At 38.7% G+C, this 18832-nt stretch overlaps 1 protein-coding gene across 3 annotated transcripts in view; it reads left to right on the top strand.

Moving 5' to 3' along the window:
• The window catches only part of TRAK1 (trafficking kinesin protein 1), a 127694-nt gene that overhangs the window by 13992 nt on the left and 94870 nt on the right, over window positions 1-18832 (top strand). Inside the window, exon 1 of one of the 3 annotated variants that reach the window (XM_048299851.1) lies at window positions 10271-10335. The exons of 1 other annotated variant lie outside the window; for it this stretch is intronic. The gene's annotated coding sequence lies outside the window, so the exon portion shown is untranslated. Of the gene's footprint in view, window positions 1-10270; window positions 10336-18832 lie in introns of those variants that run through there. One more of the 3 variants, XM_048299862.1, reaches the window with a different exon arrangement.

Consider the following 18832-nt stretch of genomic DNA (forward strand, 5'->3'; position numbering starts at 1 on the left):
ACAAATACAGCCTTCTGTTGGTATTTGTGTTGTACAGCTGTTGGAATTAAGAATTTATGGTCAAACTGATGTTGTTCAAGGCTGTATCTTTTCTTTCTATAGATACTCTTCTGCTGCAGGTTGTTTCTACATTAATGTAGTTTTTGCTGATGTTTAGACTTTGTTTGAAAAGGTGGGACCATTTGCCTAGTTCTTTAAAATACACTTTTTTTTCGTAGTCAAGTCAGAAATAAGAGCATATGTGTAGTTTAATGGCTCAATGGTCTTAATTTAAAAATGCTACCTAAAATGTGTCTGTATCTTATAGTTGTGAGAGGAGTTACAGATCAGATAGAGGGTAGTAGGAGGAGTAAGGTATATAACTGATGCATGGCTGTTAAGTATGTTTGTCATAGCCAAATTGATTACTGTAACTGGGCTACTCTGGTGTATTTTCCATTCTCAGACTTTGGTGCTTTTATGTAACACTAGTAAGTAACTTGCTCTGTATTTTATCTTTCCCCTTGTTGTTCAGCGATATGGTACAAATTAAGAAGGATTATCTATATATATATAGAAGATATATATAACTATTATTATTATTATTAGGAGCTAAATGTCCCCTCTTTTAAGAGGGCCAATATTGTTGGACAGTGTGGGAATTTACAAAGTGTTGCCTTTCTCTGATTTTGGGATTTTTCTCCCCTCTCTCCCTCACGAGAAACAGGAAAGAAAACATTTTTCTGATGAGGTTATTAGTGCCACACTGGCATTTTAGAGCAGTTAGATTTAAATGGGTTGTTCTTAGAATTAGGAGTTCAGTGTTCAGTCTGTTGTTACTGTGGATACAGCAATTTGCTGAAGTAGCCACCTCTTCATGCTTTGCCAGTGGCTAAAGATGCCTTCCATGGGTCCACCTGCACACCTTATGTTAAACTGAACTCACACCTGTTGACTGCTGGAACCTACCTACTTTTTTTTTTTTTTTAATAGATGAAAGAGTAAAGGGGGCAGAGTTTGGACTGAAGGGAATGAAAGTCTCAGAAACCTCACCCCCACCCAAATATTGCTTTTTTTTTTGTTCTCACCTTCACAGAGCTGCATCCTTTGGGCATGGAAAATCATAGACATTTCCCTAAAACATCTGGGTGATAAATACGTGCTAGAACCCAATGCTAACTCAGTGTGATAGTTTCATATCCTGAGTTCCATGCTCTTCTGCCTTCATTTTTTTTTTATTCTTTGGAATATGGGTTGTCTCATCTGTAAACCAGCACATTTGAACACGTTTAAAAACAAGCTGGTGGAAACATTCATTTGTAAGTAAACTAAATGGACAGGAATGAAGATAGTCCATGAGTTTAGTGGGAGAAAAAATACTCAAACACCACCTCTGTAGTACAGTTAAATGCAGTTAAGCGTTTTAGGTTTCTGACCCTGGATCCCTGAGATTTGCAGTTATTTTGTTGAGGAGCTTCATTTTATGGAATATTGCTAAACTGGAGTTTAATGAAGGGAGCATGGGGAAATCTATGGAAACAGTGACTACTGAACTGCTCAAAATGTAAGGATTTCAATTTGCTTTCTGTGTTGGTTCTTTAGTGAAATGCAAATTGAGTGAAGAATGAATGAATGAAGGTGTCCAGCCCTTGAGGGTTTCTGTGCTTTGCCTGGACTGGGGGCCAGAGTCAGGAGTGGCCACATGAGTCTGTGCTGAGATCATTAGGCTGAGGACACCAGCTGTGCTATTATTAGGGATTTTAAAGTCTGTGGCAGATGTTCTTAGGCTCTCTTCCAGCCCCCACATATGGTGCAGTGGAATACATGGAAAAAGAAATTATGACAAATTGTTTTCCCATTCAAACAAACAGATTTTTAAAATTTTTAATTTTTTTTTCCATGTGTAGCTGGACAAGATATTTATGTTAACTTGAATGTGTTAAAAATCAGTTTGAAGTATTTTAGCCAAAACCAAAAAATGTATATTAATACGAAAGCAAATACAAGTGCTTTCCTTGAAAAGGAGGACTTGAGGGACTAGCCAGAACTCAATTTTGGAAGTGCATGTGTTTTGCTATTTAAGTATTTGTTTTCTATTTTCCTTACCACTGCTATTTAGACAGGGCCTTTGTTGGGTTACTTTCTGTGTATGTATATAATGCAAAGCTGTACCTGCAAAGATTTTGAATGCTGGTGATGAGACACAAGAGAAGACATAATGTACATGCAGCAAAGAGGTATTAATAATGAGATTAAAGTCTTTGAACAGAAGTACTGCTTATTATGTTACGGTGATACAGCACATAGCATGAAGAAAAGCATGTTTTTTCTTTTTGTTGTCATAAGGGTGTGTATGTGTCTTGTTTTGAAAGTGTAATTTGTTTTCTCTCTGGAAGTCACTTAGCCAGTTTAGATACCCTCAAAGTATAAATCACAAGCTGCTCTGTGGAGTTCTGATATAAAATGCAAAAGGGAGGTATCTGCCAGGAAGCTGCAAGTGTGACTAAATGGCAGACCAAAAGTACATAAGGTGCTGAAGAATGCAAACTATTTATGATAGGTAACAATATGTCTCTGTATTTCATGTCTTATGGGTTTTTTTGCCATGGAAGTGTGTTGTTGCTAAGCAGAACAACATATGTTTAAACAATTCCCTGTATATCAGCTTTTCCTTACTGTCATCAAAATATGTGGTGGTTTTTGAGTTAAACCAGCTGAGATGGTGCATGAGTTCCCCTGAGCACAAAGGGAAGAAAATGCAACACTTGAGAAGTTTATTATTTATGCATTTTTATGTGTCCGTCTCTCAGCTCCTGAACTCTGAGGCAGCTCTCTCATACAGAGCTTTCTAGTATGATTAAAGAGAAAAGGACCCAAATTAAGCAATCTAACAGTTCTTATTGAGGCTCTCATGCCTTTTGCGTGTATTTTCTCTGTGCGTGTTTCTTTCTGGATGTTTCAAGAACAGACCATACCTTTGATCAGAAAACTGAGTACTCATTCTCTTCATTGTTTTATCTGACCCCAAGAAAACAGTGTTGGAGACCTCAAGGTTTTTGTTTTTTTTCATTCTTCCTAAGTCACTGGGATTTTAATCAAATGCTCTGATGCACTTGTAGGTGCATATTGCTGATAAGGGATACATCTCTGGATCTAGTCTGAATGTGATTTCTCCTTTTGATTTCCCTATCTCCAAACTGTTAATCTTTCTACCTTCTGGTAGTGGTGTTATTTTAAACCATTGGAAAGCCAGGTAGTTCTTCAGGTTTCTTCCACATTATGATCTAAAAGAGCTAAGTGCATCCATGTACTGTGCTGTGGGGAGCAATGAGATGTAACCCTAGAAGTCTGTGGTGGTTGATGTGGATGAGTGCTGTTTTACAGTTTATACCTGGTCATTTGAGAGTACAGCTCTGTGGTTGCACCCCAAGTAAGCAGGATTGTGTGCTGAAACTTGTGTGTTGATAGCTCAAGTTGATAGCAGTGAGTAACAGTTGCTATTTGAATAAGATTGTGACAGTCCCCACAGTCACATAGCTCCTATGAAAAGAACAGTTTCTCCTGTGTTACTGAGATTACAGTGTGGGACCCAGAGAAAATTTAAGAGGATTAGTGATGGCATGTTGCATTAATCCTGACTGCTTAATCAGAAGGATTTTTTCCTGAAGATTATTTTGTCGGCAAAACTGGGAAAATTGGGATCTTGATGAGCTCCAGAGGTTTGCTTTGAAGCCTGGAGCAAGCAAAGTCCTAATTTGCTAACATGACTGGTTGGAACATGTTTTTCTCAGGTTAGAGGTGAACTGTCACATGTGCACCATGTGGAGACTGGGCTAAATGCACTTGTGGTATTAAGCTTGCCTTTGTAGGTGGCAGTCCTTGTTTGACTAGAATGGAGTATTTATATAGCTTCTTACAGTATCAACTACTTTCTAACTGAAAAATAATTGCTTGGATTAAAGTGGTTGAGTCTTGCACAGCCTTGTACTGAGAGTATTAAGCCTGGGTCAGCTCCCCCCCTCTTCCCCCGGTTCTGAACTTCAGTTCGGTTCTCTGTGCACGAGGTGGGAGGATGTGAGAAGGAAGGTTTGTTATAAACATGTTCCAGAAATGCATTTTCCTCTTCCAAGGATGTGCTCAGAGGAAGCAGTTGTGCTGGTTAAATCTTAGCTTCCAGGATGCCCTGCAACTCCAGTGATGCCATCAGTGATGTTGGTTCCCATACCTCCTTTGGTAGAAAATGCTTCCAGGCAATGGGTTTGAGCTGAATGGTTGACAGTTATATTTTAATTTCTCTGTAACTCCAGAATGCTTTAGACACGTAAGTTCTCAAGTGGATGTGTATCTTTGTGGGTAGATGGAGCAAAACTCATCCTCTCACTGAACATATGTTCTAAGTCTCCTCTGTGAGAATGTACGGGAGCCTACTAGTCAGTTTCACTCCTTCTTCAGCCTTAATCAATGTATTGTAAATCGTGTGGGAGCTACCATGTTAGGGGTATGCATGTATTTGTTTAATGAAGGTTCATTTTGCTAATTGGCAGGTTGATAGATTAATGCATACTCCTTGGGTGTATTGAAAATGGACTGTGGATTTGTTTGTTTACTTAGTAATTTATTTTTTAAATAGCCCTCCCTTCCCCAAGCTTGACGTTTCTTTTTATTGCTATCTTACAGTACTGAGCATGTTTCAGCTTCAAGTCAGAAGTAGGAGGAGAAATTTGTGTTCTGAAATGAGTGAAGCTCTGAAGAAGCAGATCTCCCACTCTCTCTTCCTTGTCCTAGTTTAAAATTAGATCTGCTGGCCCAACAGGAAGGGGCTTACATTTCTTGCTCATTTTTCAACTGTCAAGCAGAGCATGTAGTCATGCTGAACAAAGCAGCAGCATTCCTGGATCCTTTTAATGATGTATTCAGAACTCCAGTGCCTCCTGATTTAATGAGTACAGTGAATGTATTCACAACTAACAAGAGTGTGCTCATTAAACAGCAGTAAGTTAACTGTGCTATTCTCTTGTAGCAATCCAGTTCATAATTAAATGGTGCCATATCTGAATACAACACTGGGCTGTCAAATGGAGAGGTTAGATGTTCTGTGGATATGTGTGGATAGATGGGGTTGTTGGAGTATAAGTAATTTAGCTTAGCTTGTCTCACTGATAAGAATACTTTTCTTGGTGGAGACTTAGTGTCTACCACTCCCAACCAACCAAAAAGTTTAAACTTATGCAGTCAAAATGTTAATTTAAATTGTCTTTTAGCTGGTAGCTTTCAGTTTTATATTGTACTCCATTGCACTGCTACTGTTGTGTAAATCCAAAGTAACACAGCTATACTAAACTGGATTTGCTAGACTGTAACTGAGGGCAGAATTGGACCTTTGGTTGACTTCACTGCTACATAAACTCAGTCTTGAAAATCCTGATGGTTAAGTGGTGACATTTGAAAAATGGAGAGATCAGTTTAGTGTTTTGGATTGGCAGAGACAAGAGCAAAGGTTAGACTGCTTAGCGGCATACAGGAGTTTGTTGGAATTGTCTTCAGTAATGTTAAGATAACTTAGATGAGAACTCAGCTGCTACTTTTATCTACTCCCTAAAGCACACTTATCTTAATTTTTTTGTATGATTGTGGGTGAAAATGTAAATATTGAATTCTTACCTTTGCTTTTAATCTAATGTCTATTCTGAAATATTTTGTTTTTAATAGTTACAGCCAGTATTTAGTAACAGATTTGGAGGCAGAGGGAATTTGGACCTGAGGGAGGGACAGCATATGCATGCTCTCTGCTTTTGTACTGGGAACATCCTGACACTGTCTTGGGGCCTTTTAGCATAATCGGGATGACACCAAGCCAGTTCTGATTTCAAACCAGCTGACAATCTATTCAGTTTGTGCTGTCTGCCTTTCTTTAAACTGATTTCAGAAAAAAGCCATACAGTCTTTCGTACCTGTTTGCCATCTGGAAAATGAGGCTCCCGCAGGGGTAGGGGTAGATGTACTGAATGTTTGATGCAGCCTGCTGCAGCTGCTGCCTGTTACCACAGCCTGACTGTGCCTGGCTCTGACCTCTGCTCCTCAGCCAGTCCCTGCAGGTCACTGGCATGGGCTCCTGTGTAAGGCTATCAAATGTATGCTGAGCTCTCTAATAATTCCTCTTTTCCCCAAGAGCCATTTTCATTCAGATACCTTGTGTAAGCATCATTGCTTGCCTTGTACTCTGCCCTTTCATGCTAACACTGAATGGTATGGTTCCTTTTAAACGTAAACTTCCTGCTTTGTTCACGCTGGCATATGTTGTAAAACCTAGGCATGAATTGTTTGATGTAATTCAAAGGAAGAAAATTTGCACACTTCAGAGTAAGAAAGAACCTGTTCTTTTCATCTTTGAATAAGAAGAATGACCCACAGTGGTTGATTCAGATTGGAAACCAGTTGTTGACTTGACACATCGCATGGAGAGACACTTGCAGCTACTAGTGTCTTGTGTAGTGTGGTTGTGTGGAGTGAGAGCACTGTGTGTAGAGAAAGAGGACAGAGGCGGGAAGGAGAGCTCAGGATGTCTTTGGTTTGTTTTAGTCCTCAGTAAAACTCTCCCTGCTGGTTGTCTGGAGCAGGTGAATTCAGCTGGTTGACCTTTTTGTGTAACTCATTGATGGAGGTGAATTGGGTACTGCCATAGGGATACCATTCAAAACGGAGGCAGGGAAGGATCTGTTGCTTTCTACTTCTACCCCCAGGGTGTTTTTCTGTCTATATTGTGCAGATTGGTAAAAGGCCCATGTGTTTTTCTTCAGTTGTGTGTTTGGTGGGGTGTGTGGATGGTGGTTGCTTTGGTTTTTGTTTTTGGGGTGTAGGATTGCCAGAACAGAAAAGGAGTATTTGGGGGAAAAACTGCTTTTGTTTTAGTCTTATTTTTGAGGTTGAGTTGCTTTTAACTTACTTTGATACTAGACCACAAATGTGCATTAGATGAGGAACAAAGTGGAAACAGTTCCTGTGTTCCTCAAGCCTATTTTTGGAAGATCTTAAATATCTCTAAATTAGTTCTGAACTTTGTCTGGTTTTGGCTTAAATGTTTTTATATAAATTCTGAACTTTGTATTTGGCTTACAGCTTTCTTACAGTAGCCATATAAATTATTTTATACTTTTAATATTAGTCTACTACTCTGCCCACTTGCTCAGGGAATAATCTACTCTTTACTGACTATGCCTGGTTATCTGAAAAGCTGAGACACATTCCAAATGTTCTAGTTCTGTGTAGTAATTTATCCTGCTTACATAGTGTTTTCAGAGAAGCTGCAGGGGGAGGATTTCAGACTGAACACATACTTGCTTGTGTGGGTATGAAAGGGTGGTGTAGGGGATATCCTTCACCGGAAAAAATGATCCACAGTTTTCTCGGTAAACTTTCTTGGTTCATTTTTTCAGTTTGGATCTTAACACTCACTGGGCCCAATACCAGTTACTACAGAGGACAAACTTTTATGACCTTGCATTAGTAAAACAACACTAGTTATTAGCACAGGCAAGTGACTCCTTCCTCCAGTCTCTCTAGATTATTTTTAAAGACAATGACCTTTTCATTCTTTACCACCAAGCTAAGATGGTAGTGAAAGTTATATTGCAAACTAATAAAATAAAATAATTGAGAAGCATTGAATTGAAATACATTGTAAGTAAAGGAAATCAAGAATTTTGTGCTTTGCATGTAGGCTAATTATAAAGGTGGGGGATTTTTTGATTGGAGTGTTTATTCCCATAGCAAATGGATTATCAAAGAATAGATGTGCCAGACAGTGGACATAAATTACTTGAAATAACTTTGCTGTACTATCACAAAGCACAGTCTTGAGGATGTGCAGTGTGAGTAGATGGATGGTACAGGTCATGCAGCGCTGAATTGTTGCTACTATGTTGACACAATGTTTGATGGGTAGGCAGGAAACACTTGGTTAATGTCTTGAGGCTTTGGAGATTGTATTGTGTCAGCAAGGTGACCTCATAAAAATCTGTGTGTAAATAGCCTAAATCTGTCTATATCTATACAAGATTTAGTTGCCAGTCAACTAGAGTTAAATCCTAATTTATCTCTTATTTTAACAGTGGCACAATCTGGCAGAAGATAAATAATCTAACTGCCAGTTCATTCTTGATTATAGTGTCAGCAAGTGTTCCTGCTGCTGAAGATATGTAGGCAAGACAGATGGGAAATGGTAATTACATGGACTCATTGGGAAACTTAAAAGAAAAGCGTTGGTTGAAAAACTCTTACTTCTCAGAAAAACTGTTTTGCAACTTAACTTAAAAATTAATGAAAACAAAAATAGATTTTTCACAAGATACTTTATTACCTGCTGTGATTTTGGGGAAATATCTGTTGAAATCCCAACTTGTACAGAAAGGGTATGAACAGGAAATCTCTGTTAGTTCTGCATGTTGCTGAAAAGAAACACTTTTTTCTGCAATTCCAGCCCTGAAAAGAGTATTATATTCCCTTCCCTGACCACTGGAAGTGCTGTATTTGCATATTGCTGCAAGTGTTTGTTCTGGGTTGTCTTTAACTGATTGCTGAAGGTCTATTGCTGTATTTCTTTCCTTCCTTTTTTTTCTTTCTTGCATTCTCTGGGAATAAAAGAGACTTCAGTTGTGTGAAAAATTTTTATTTGTTTCTACTTTAAGTCTTCTTGCTTCACTATCAGGCTCAAATTTAATTTCTTTTATTGCAGGTGTTTCAGTTCAGGCCTATGATGAAGTATAGAAATGCACATGGGAATAGAATTATATTTGCAAATGTAAGTCAACTCATCAAATCCACCATTCACCATATGGTGAATTTTAGTCTGCTGTAATCATAGCCTGATGCTTGGAACAGTTGTGCACCTTAGTATGTTAAAACTTGGAATCAGGACTGTTGTGAAGCAGGAAAACAGTGGTGTGAAAAGGCACTGGGAATACCTGCAGCTTCACTGATACAGTAAATGACAAGTTGTGTATCTAGGTTCAATTTGGAACCGAGGAATAATCAGAGAATCAGAATTGTTTTGGTTGGAAGGGACTTCTAAAAGGATATTTTTGATTAGAGTTGTCAGGAGCCAAAAGCTTGATGCAGTGGGAAGCAGTGTAATTAACCACTGATGTAGGTGTGAGCCTTTTGATTAATTACAACTGAACTTTTAAAAATCTATTTTGTTAGTCATGATTGGGGAGGTGACTTCTAATAAGCAAAATCAGATGAGAAATATTTAAAATTGTATTATTTGTTCTTTTGTCTGAAGGAGCATCTGGTTTGGAATACTTTTTTTTCACAGAGGGAATTGCATTTCATATCTACAAAGATTCGAAAGTTTATTCTTGGTGCAGGCTTGGCCCTGGAAAACAATGTTTACATATCCATTGTTTTGACACTTTATTTTCAGTTGGATCTGTCCACAAAAAAAATTGCTGCTGGGAGAAGAGGTGGCTGCAATGGCAAACTTGTCCTTAATGTGAGGGAACAGGAGGCTAGCTGAGAAGAACTGTTGTGACTTGTCTTGGAGGAGAAGTTAAGATAAAGGAAATTGCTCACAGTTTTCTTGAAGAACAATAAAATATTTCCAAATTCTTAAATCTCAGAAGTTTGTTGAGGTGACAGGTCATACCCTACATAAAAGAGCCATTTTGAGAAGGGCAGAGTTTGTGACTGGCTTTACTTTGAAGGGTAATTTCAGGAAAAAGGGGTTTAATTTGTTGGAGTACATGTGTGATTGCCTGATGAACTCATAGCTCTGTTTTCCATGAGTGTTTCAAGACATGCAGCAGAAAGCCTTAGTCTTTTGAGATGTATGCGGTTTTAAAGTATGGCTTTATTTTGCTGTGTAGATAAATCTTACTACTTTTGTGGAGACTCTGGAAACACTTTGCAGTGTTTTCATGATGTTTAAAAGGAAAAGATTTGCTACCATCTGTTCTGTCCAGAGGATTTTTGTGTATGGTTGTCTATACTGCTTTGTGCTCAAAATAAAAATTTTGGACATGGTTAAGAATGTAGATATCATAATACGCATTTAAAAGATCAAGGTTTTAATGCAGCAGACTGAAAAGAGGAGTAGCCTAACCCTGTTTGATTCAGTTTGGTAGTTTGTGTAGCTGCTCTGCCAAGAGAGGGTGAGGAAACTTGTCCGTGAGCCAAAGTTACAATTGCATTCAAATGACCTTACAGCATCAAGAACTGTTCATGTGGGGGAAACACAAATAGAAGCGACACTTAAAGCAAGCCTGCTAGCCAAATGGTGAGATTCTGGTGGGGAAGAGGAGACACCAGACAGGAAGAATGCTGTACAGATGATCAGGAGCAAAAGGAGTTGAAAACCAGGTACAGCAGGGGCTGTTATGGAGCTGTAATCCCCCAATACTGTTTGTCGCTCCTAGAGCTGAGCTTTGACTGATGTATGTAGTGTGTGTGCAGAGGCATTGCTAGCCATGTTTTAAATTAACTCAGACAAAGGAAAGGAGCATGGCAAACACTGCTTTAGTACTTTTCATTTTCCCTTACTCAGCAGTTCAGCTGAATGCTGTTTTTCGACTATTGCACTGCATAACGCTGCCTGGCGTCTTTCTCAAATACTGCTGAGCTGAGCTGCTGTTGTGTTCTCAGATGCAGCTTTAGACTGGTGGGGCAGGGATATAGACTTATGCTTTGATGTTCAAAAGTAGGTTATTGACAGTGTACTGTGCTTCAGTGGGTCAAGGATCACTGTTTACTGTGGTTGCCTCCCTCCCTGCCTCCACATCTAACATTAGTAAACTGGCATGTTATTTACCACCATGAGATGTTTTTGAGAATAAACCAGAAGGAATCTGAGATAGCTATTATTTTAAGGTTACAGATAAAACTGCTTTGGGCATCAGGTCTCTTAAGTTGTGGTATTATTGTTAAATGTGCTGTGTTGGAAACAGGCAGCTTGGTGCAAGAGGAATTACTTGCACAGTTTTTTAGGCTTTCGGCTGCAAAGAAATTGCACTTACTTGAGGTACTCAAATTGTCCTATATTTGTAGGACAATTAATCTGTCACTGATTTCTCTTGACAATCCTGGTGTTAATATTTATATTGTATGTGTATTAATCTTTGTATATATGCTGATAGGTAATTTGGTAGCTCTTAGCCCATATATTGAAGTATGCCATTAGTGATGCCTGTCTAACTGATATCCTGGACTTCATTCTGTTAAAATGAAAATTCTTACAATACAAGGAGCTTAGACATGGGTGTTTCCTTTGAAATATGAGGACTTGAACTAGGGTTGTTGTCATTTTATTAAGCTTGTTTTCTGGATGCAATTTGAGTTTGCTTTTCTTATATGTATCTAAATTTAAAACCAGAACTTTAAAACAGGGGAAAAAAAGCAAAACAGTTCAAAATTATTCCTAAATTATGAGCAATATGAACTATGTTCTTTGTAGAACTTTTTTTTAAGAACAGTTTTTAAGTCCAATGGCTCTGGAATATTAGATTGCCGTTGGAGAGTTACGTTCTTATATTTTGGTGGCTGAAAGGCAGGAAAGCTCTTTAGGTCCTTCCCCCCCAACTTGATCTTTGTTGCTATAATCAAACAAGGAGCAACTTTTTATAATTTACTAGTTCTTTTTGCTTCTGCACAACTTGGCTGTGCCTGAACTCAGTTAAAAGAATGAGTATGCTCGGTGAACTTGTAAAAAAATATTTGCAACTGCTCCTAATAAAGTTTAACTTCATTTTTCACATGTTCTTCATTATAAAACCCACTTCAGCTTGGAGCCAAAGTAGTTGAAAGGGCTCTTCTATCATTGGGAGCTTTTTAGCTTTGGAATAATGCCCATAATAGCTGTTCCTTGGTCTGTGATTGACTGACTTGAAGGAAGATGACATTTCCTAATGAAAAGCTTTGCATTTTAAAGCTTTATAAAAATACTTTGGATGTGCACTACCTGCAATACCTAAAATCCATAACACACTCAAAAATCTCAGTGCTACAATTGTTTTCAGACTATTGTAGGAAAGCAGAGGGAAGAAAATGAGATGTTTTTGTAGAGCTTTTAGCATTTGTAACATGACATTGCAAAGTGTAGGAGTGTAATTGTAGTTGGGCAGAGATGGAGGTCATATCAGACAGAAAGAATACCCTTATTGTTGGTTCTTTTTACTCCCCCCTCTGTCCCCACTAGTTCAGGTAGGATTATATTGGCAACAGAATTGCACTTAAATTCTAGTAGAAGGCCACGTCCTTAGGGATTAGACTAAAAAAATCTAAAGTGTTTTAGAGCAAAATACATCTGATAGGTTCTTCTTGTTCGTTTCTCTATGGCTCACTTTTTTTTCCTCTTGTAAATTCCCATTTCACCTCCTGATAAAGAGCATACAGATACACTGAATACAATGGATTTTTCTCCATGTTTACTTAACTTACCTGCACTTCTTTCTTCTTTAAGATAAGTCTACTTCCAGTAGGGTGTTATATTCATCACAGGGTGGCTCAGAATTTGTCTGCACTGATTTTTATTTATTTATTTATTTATTTATTTATATTTATCTCTAAAATACAGAGGAACAGCTGCTTTGCACAGGTGTTGAGCAATTTTCAGTTTGTATGGCGAAAGTCTTTCTAAAGGAACATGGTAAAAGAAATATTTTCAACAATATTTTCTTCTCAAACCCTAAACCCCCTGCCATACCCCATCCTGTATCCCAGGTGTTGCTGTTTAATGTATGTACTGCTATGAAATGGAGTGCAATTGAAATAAATTGTGTTTCTTTCTGGTGAACTGTGTAGTAGGAAGGAAAGTAGAACGCAGATGAAATTGATGTCAAAGGTGCTGTAAGAAACAGGAGGTCTTGTTCAATGAGCAGTTTGGTTCTACACATATGAAGGGAGCTTGGATGAAAGCAAACAGTAGATCTGTATTAAAACTTGCAGTCTGTACAGACTAGCAAGGAAATAGAGTAACTTAAATGTTTAAACAGAACTGAAAGCATTTAGACTGATTTAATAATACATTTATTAGCCTTCCTGACTAGGACTTCTAGTTGGAATTATTCTGAGACAATTCAAATATGAAATTAAAGACTGAAGTGGGTATGTGGCCTTTTAGAGCAGTACAGATTTCCTTCAAGTCATCATGAGGCTGTTACAGGAATTACTGGGAAAATGTGAGGATTAGAAGTGATGAGAGTGTATTTCACCTTTTGGGTTCCATGTTGTTAGATTTTTAAGTACTGAAACTATTTTGTCATCAACTGTGACACTCTTGCCTTTGATCCCACCTCATTCTGAAATCCTTTTTCTCTAAAAGAGATGAAATGTGCTTCCTGATGTCATGTGACTTAACACATTCAAAGTTTCATCAGAGAAATGGAACTGAAGGTGAAAAATGTAGCATAAAGAAACTTTCCATAGAGGAGATGCAGAAAGAATAGCTGCCTAGATAGGCTCTAAAAATCATGTGAACTTTAAGCCTCAACAACACTCAAGAGCTTAATTTAGTGGAAGACTGGCTTGAAAGGCTTAATATAGGCAGCTCAGATATCATGTGGAAAGTCTAATATAGACATGTATTGATATAAGAGACCTTGAGCTTATTTTTATTTGTTCCTGGTCAGATTGTTTGTTTGCTTCCCTCCCTTAACCCCACTCTTTATTCTCAGGAAATGCAGTAAAATGGCAGTTGTTACTGCACAACTACACCTGACTGTACCAGGGAGAGTGAAGAAAAACTGGCCTTTTGATACTGGCATTTGTTTTGATTTGGTCAGCTTTCAGTGGAGTCTTCAGTAAACTTTGGTGCTGCTCCTGATAACTTTGACTGGGAATGTGAAATGAGTAGTGACTCTGGACAGGTTATTCTTCTGCTTGCTGAGAGGCATTGGTGACTTCTGAAAGATGCAAGGTCACTGGGATTTCTACTCTTTTCCCTTTCTTTCTTTTTTCTTTTTTGTTTCCTTTCTCTTTATGTCTTAGAACTAGTTTGTTTGTCTTCCAATACTGTAGCTTCAAATTATAGCTATTACATCAACAGCACGCCAGTTTTTAACTGTGTTCAGAAAACTCCTTGTTTCTTGTCTGGTCATTAACAAAATATCAGTAGGAAGGTCACAGGGTAACTGATGTGACTTGCCCTCTGATGGAAGTGTCATGGGAAAAACAAATGGACGGGTGGATTCCCTCTGTGTTTACAGTAGCCATGGAAAGTTGTGCTTTGTTAAAATCTCCATCAGGCTTTAGGAAAGAAAAGCCACCCACACTCTTAAATCTTTACTTTAAAAAAAAATCAGGTTTTCAAGTATCACTTCAGCTCTTACCAGAAATTTATTTGGGATAAAATCATACTGTTGGTCGGGAAGCAGTGGGGGATTTTAACTGTACAAGAAAAAATGTATCTGGAGTAGGTGGTTGATATCACTCTGAGTCTTCCTAAAATTACAGCCTTTAATGCTGTCACCGTTCATTATATGTAATTGTACTTATGGATTTGTAATTTCGTAACTCGAGAATTTAGTTTGAGAAGTAATGTTATGAAGGAAAGAGTGTTGTCCTCCATGTGAACGGGTGAAATACCTCAACAAAACCTGACAAAACCAGAGTAAGTCGGACACCTTCATGTTCAAAAATTTTTTAAACTGATGGTGAATGTTCGACTACTTAAGTTCTCAGTGAACAAAGATAACTTCTAGAACCATGTAGATTAAGGTGGGGAATAAGAGTCAGACCAAGGCTTTTAGTGACTGGTTGCAGAGTTTTTGCTGTAATGACAAAAGAACCGTGTTGTTCATCCTTTTTAAATAAGTCACAGTATTCTTCTCTGGTAGCACTGAGTGGTGGAAGTTGCAGAAGTTTGTGGTATACACAGGCAGGACAGTTTTGTGTCTGAAGTCTCTTAAGTCTTGCTGACTTTTTCTGTGTCTTTCTGAGAGATGGCAAATTGCTTTTGAATTAAAAAATCACAAATACAGATTTTCTAAGATGAACAAGTAACAGGGTATTTTTGGTGTTGAAGCACTCTTTCCATTTCATAAAGTGCCATCAAAATTATTCTTCTTTCTCAAGGCTTGATGGCAGTGTGCTTCACATACCTTTTGGAGACTAACTGGTCTTTGATTCTGTAGCTTGGGGCTTTAGGTAATAAAGGATTTCATGTGCATTTTTCTGTAGTGATCACAGTAACAATGAAGCAGGAAAACCCACAATACAGGTATCCATACAGAAATAACCTGGGCAGGTCTTTTAATCCCCTGTTTTATTACTGTTTTATAGCAAGAAAAATAACTTTGAATGTCAAGAGCATTGCACTTGCTTACAAAATGTTACATGTATTATTACATGTTGCTTCTGAAGACTTGCACAGAAACCATAATGGAAGACTGCTGAATTGGAAAGCAATATATATTTAAGTGCATTAAATTCAAATTATCAATGTGATTCTAACATATTTAGATTTTAAAGTCAGTATTGCTTATAATGCAAAAACCTGAGCTTTCTGAGATTGCCTGTAAAATACCTGTAACCTGGGGAAAAAAAGTGTGTGTCTGTGATGGTCATGGATGGGTATGCAGTAAGGGCTTCCCTACCTCAGCAGCCATTCTTTAGTCTGCCTTTTCAGTCTCTCTTGTCATCAGACTGAGCTGTGGGGCTGTTACTAAGTTCTCAGAAATGTTTTCCGCTGATAATGTGCATGTCTTGTAGTTGAGAAGTTATTTTTAGCAGTCTGGTGAGACTCTTTAGAGTCACTGAGGGACAGAGCCGTGGCAGAGGGCTGGAAAAGGGAGCTGCCTGCCAATGGATTGGAATGGGAGAGTGGGAAATGGTACCTTTCATTCCCATCCATCTTTTTCTATTTTTGACTGCTTTGTTCTTTCCTGGTAACTTGCAAAGAAAAGGCACATTTCTCAGGTTTGTAAAACTGTGTTTGGCTGGGAATAATCTCTGTGTTACTGAGGCAAAACTGGTAGAATTGCATGAGTGGAAACTTCCGTTTTCACTACGATGATGTTCAAGGGCTGCCCAAATCTCGACACCTTTTAACTAGAGTGAATCTGAGAGCTGCTGCTCTTCACTCTGCAGTAGTGGAAAGGCTCTGACCTGAGACAGTTTGTATGAAGTCAGAGTTATATTAATCTGTTCACTGCATTTGCTAATATACCAGACGTTTTCCTGACTGTGCTGTAACCAAGGGAAGCTAATGCAGACAAGAGTGCCAGTGAAAAAGCAAATTGTTTTAAATTGTGGAACCTTTAATTTGACCATAATACTCAGCTGCAAGAAGCTTTTTAATGTTTGAAATTTGGTAAAACTCCCATGAGGCTCAATTTGACCTATTTTGTTCATAGAACTATTATGTAAAAAGATTGCTGAGTTAGAAAAATACCAGAAAGCACAAGAAGGCCCACCAGTTTACATGCTTATGTGATGAAAGTTGCTGTTTTTTCCAGATGGAATAGCTAGTGGGACTCGCCTAAGTAAGTTGCTGTGCTTTTCCTCTCTTCCAGCTTTTTCTTACTTTTAATGTGTGTTTTGTTTTAGTGCTATAATCAAAGGTCATCCCCAGTCTTTCAGTCTCTACATACATGGCTGAGTGAATGCATTTTTCTTTCAAGTTTATCTTTGCAAAGAAAACCTGTGGGTGGAGAATTTAAAATGGGATTCAGAGTGTTTGAGACTTCTCTAAATGACATACCTGGGAATGCTGCCACATAGCAGACATGTTTCAGTGATGTGTATTTCATTGCTGTAGGACACCAAAGATGAAGTAAGGTAGGCTGTGTCAGTTGCTACTGACAGTGTTCATAAAGTAACAGAAGGTTTGCAGGCATGCTGAACTGAAGGATCATCCTTCTTTCTTATTTCTATTTAAGGTTAGGTTTTATATGTTCCACCATATTATCTCTTTATACTAGAGTATTGTCATTTATTTGATATGAAAAAGCTTGTCCCTTTCTTACTTGAAAATAACTTAGAAGATATTTGTCTTTCCTCAGACCAGTCAGGATGGGTTCATGCTGAATGTTCTCTCTTTGTTTTGACTGGTAGGCATTGGTCCTGCTCACAGTATTGTGTGATGGGCAACTTTTGTGCTACATGTGCTGTTGTGTGGTGGATTTTTTGGGGCTTCATCCAGTGGTGCAGTATAGTGTCTGTATAGGATGTTTGTAGGAAAATTTTGCAATGGCACTTGAGTTTGGTTGAATTGGGTATTTTCTGCCCACTGTCAGGTAGAACGTGTGATGTATTCTGGATAATTTGCAAATCTGCTTAGCTGAAGTTCGGTTTTATTTTTACAGCTGTTTGTAATTTGTCTGAAGAGTACAGGCCATAATGGTTACAACCTGGTGGTTATGGTGGTGTCCCTTGCCTTGCAGCAGAGGGAATTGGTGATGAATCCAAACTGTACTATGATAGCTAAACATGAAGTACTTGGTTTTAAAGGCCTGATGGCATGTGTGTCTCTGCTGATCCTGATGATTGTGCTGAATAACATAAAAATGATGTGGTCAGTGTCCTCACTAGTTGCCTTTAACTTTGCGCTGTGAATGTCCTGGCAGCACTGTGCAGCTGTATTACCTGCATGCATGTTTGGACCAAGGGTAGAGGATGCTCAAATTCCCTTCCTGCTTTCATCTGTAGGAATGTACACTGCCACTGTGCACTAATGCACATTCTACATTATTCCGACCTGATTTGTAAATAGATGTATAAATTCCAAGAACTGAGCAGAATAGATTCATGTATCTTCAGCGATGTAGTTTTGTGATGCATGACTGCAAAAACAAGCTTCTTATTGAATGAGAATAAACTTGTACAAGGGGAAAGAGGAAAAATCTGTCAGAATTCAGAAACCTGCATCTAAACACCCTCCAGTAAGTCACAAATGCACTGCAGCAGCAAGAAAATAGTAGTCTTTGTTCTAGCTGTATGTTTGAGGTTTATGTGGTTTCTTAATTGCACTATAAATTGATATCTCTGTATAGGGCCCTTTGAAAATGAACAGCTTTGTTCTTCAGTGCATTCAGGTCTGAACACAATGTAAAGACTGAGGAAGAATGGAAGTCTGTGAAATGGCACTATTACGCAAAAGTTTTTTGAGAACTTGCAAAAAAACCCCACCAAAACAGACCAAAAAACCCAGAGCATACTGCCAGTTGTTAAGTGATTTGTTGTCTTACTGTAGATGTAGCATGAATTGTCAGAAATCAGTGGGAGCTGTGAAAGACCCTTGTGTTCCATATCAACATGGCTGTATGGGCACTTAATGAGCAGTAGGATTCTGTGGTAGACCATATGGGTGTATGCTGTGGTGTTTGCTTGGAGTTTCATGGTCGGTTCTGGCAGAACCAGTCTCTTACCTGACCCGTCTGGCATACTGTGCAAGTGATCTTAGCCTAGAAAGCTGTGGATCCAAGTCAAGCTGCTGACCTTTTCCTCCTGCTTATTAATAAACCTTCATGTTTCTCCTGCAGTCAGTGTTGTATACAGCGAGGCTGGGATGAGCATTTCAGCACCGTCTCGTCCTGCTGAGAAGGTGGCAGCGTGCCTTTCTCGGGTTGCACAGAGATACTTTGGTCTGGGCAGGGGCTGTGCAGGCAGCTGGTGTGTGTGTCAGTGCCTGTGGAGTCTGCACTGAAGAGCAGCTTTTGAAGAAAGGGCACAAGTGGCGGAACTGCAAACCTACCACGAAAATCTGTTAAAAGAGAGAGAGGTCAAGGAAGGCTTGGTGCAGTTTGTCACTGCCAACACGTTCACCCCAGAGGGGATGTGCTAGACGTACTGCTGTTTGAAAGCTGGCTGCCTTTCTAAACTACAGGACAGTGGCTTATTTTGGCCTTGACCTGTCAGTTGCTGG

This window comes from Corvus hawaiiensis, chromosome 1 (genome assembly GCF_020740725.1).
Source record: "Corvus hawaiiensis isolate bCorHaw1 chromosome 1, bCorHaw1.pri.cur, whole genome shotgun sequence".
NCBI classification, from domain to species: Eukaryota; Metazoa; Chordata; class Aves; order Passeriformes; family Corvidae; genus Corvus; species Corvus hawaiiensis.